Raw genomic sequence first — 2,451 nt, forward strand, 5'->3', positions numbered from 1 at the left:
GACTGGAGAGGCAGTTAGCCAAACGGGCTTGTAACGTCATGGCAAGCATCGAGGCAGTACACGTTGTACGTTCAAGCCCCAGTTTTACAGCGCCTTGGAAGCTGCTCGTAACAGGCGAGCTGTCATGCCAGGCAAAGGGGCAGTCCACGTTGGTACGGACACAAGCTTGACGGCGCTTTGGAACATTTGCTTGTAAGACTGTTGTTGTTTTGACTTTTTCTCCGAAAATAAAAAAATTAAAAAAGAAGAAAAAGGTGTAAACGTGTGTGTGTGTGTGTGTGTGTGTTCTTCGCATTTTTCTCGTTCTTTGGCTTTTGGCATTTGCCTTTGACTTCTTCATCTTCTTCCCCTCTTTGGCATCGGTCTCGATCTCGATATCAGCTGACTTGACGTGTCTTGCTTTGTGTGTGCGTGGTGACTGATTGCTTGTGCTTGGTACGCTTTCCTGGTTGGGGCCTTGGGGCGACGCCAGATCGTTTTGGTTGAAAGCACTGCTGCCATTTTTTTGCTTTCAGTGAGGCCACTGATCTCGCCTCGCAGGCGTCAACGTGCGCTTGGGCAACCAAGTACCCTGTCCTTGCAACCATCATCGAGAACTACTGGACAAAGGTGAGTTATTTGTTGCATCAGGCAGAGAAGAGCAAAGAGCCCGCTGACCGGCTGCCGTTTTGGAAACGGCGCGCACCTGTTGGATCCCAGTCCGAATTCTGGGTTGTCAGACGAGTTGTACTTGGAGGGGGCTCATGAAATTGAGAAGCATGCAAAGCGGTTTGAAGCGGATGGTGAATAGAGAGAGATACCGTTACCATGAGTGCTGATGGAGAGCAGCTGTACAGTGCGTGTGAGTCATCAGATCCACAAAAGGCGCTGCAGCTGGTGAGCAGTTGGAACCAACAACGTATACGAGATGCTGCTCAATACAAAGATGATGGTTGGGTACGTATGCTGTTTGGTATGATGTTGTGTGATATTGGTTACACTTTGAATATGTCACTGGATGGGGTGACGTTATGGTATAACATGGGACATATACTGCATGTTTGCATCATCCCACAGCTTGGCTATACACCACTGCACAATGCCTGCGGTAAGGGTCATGTCAAGGTGGTGGAGATGCTGTTGAAGCACGGTGCTGATGCTAAAGCCAAGGACATCGTCAGTACAGTACCTCCCTCTTCCCCCCTTTACCCCCCTCTATGATGATGCACCTGTACCCCATGATGATGATGATGCTGTACCTGTACGTCATGCTGATGCATCATCCCACAGGGTGACCATACACCACTGCACTGGGCCTGCGAAAAGGGTCATGTCAAGGTGGTGGAGATGCTGTTGAAGCACGGTGCTAATGCTAAAGCCAAGGCCGACGTCAGTACAGTACCTCCCTCTTCCCCCCTTTACCCCTCTATGATGGTGCACCCGTACCCCATGATGATGTTGATGCTGTACCTGTACGTCATGCTGATGCATCATCCCACAGGGTGGCGGTACACCACTGCACTATGCCTGCGGTAAGGGTCATGTCAAGGTGGTGGAGATGCTGTTGAAGCACGGTGCTGATGCTAAAGCCAAGGACAACGTCAGTACAGTACCTCCCTCTTCCCCCCTTTACCCCCCTCTATGATGATGCACCTGTACCCCATGATGATGATGATGCTGTACCTGTACGTCATGCTGATGCATCATCCCACAGTTTGGCTGGACACCACTGCACAGGGCCTGCCGTAACGGTTATGACAAGGTGGTGGAGATGCTGTTGAAGCACGGTGCTGATGCTAAAGCCAAGAACAACGTCAGTACAGTACCTCCCTCTTCCCCCCCTTGACCCCTCTGACTGCTGCTCCTGCTCCCGCTGCCCCGTCGCCTTTGCCCCCGTCCCTCCTCTCCGCTACACCCTGCCCATCCGTGCGCGCCCGTTCTCCCCCCCTGGCTCCTTTTCTTCTTTCCCGCTATCCCTCTTCTTTCCCCGTTTTGCGTCTGCCCTTTGCCGGTGCTCCCCGCGCCCCGCCCTGCTCCCGCTGGTCTCTTCCGCCTGCCGTTTTCGCTCTCCCCTTTTTCTGATCCATCCCCAGCCCCTTGCCATCACGCTTCTGCCTCCCTCGCTTGCTCAGCGGCTTTCGGTGGCCGTGCCTTCACTTTTGCATCCAACACACGCGCCGTTTCTTTTTTTCTTTTTTTTTTCTTTTTTTTTTTTTTTCTTTTTTTTTTTTTCTTCTCTCCAAGCACGCCTCCTTTCGGACCCCTGTTGCCTGCCCGCACCATTTGCACACCACTCGCGCGTCTGGCGGCTCCGGCCCACTTCAAAGCATTGTCACCTCGCCTTTGTTATGTAAAAGCAAATGCGCGTCGCTGCCCACCTCACACGCTCAAATCACATGTTCTCAGGGTGGCGAAACGCCCCTCGATGTCGGACGTCATCGCGGGCATGGCGACAAGCTGGAGCCCGTGTTT

This window comes from Monosiga brevicollis, genomic scaffold (assembly GCF_000002865.3).
Source record: "Monosiga brevicollis MX1 MONBRscaffold_44 genomic scaffold, whole genome shotgun sequence".
NCBI classification, from domain to species: domain Eukaryota; class Choanoflagellata; order Craspedida; family Salpingoecidae; genus Monosiga; species Monosiga brevicollis.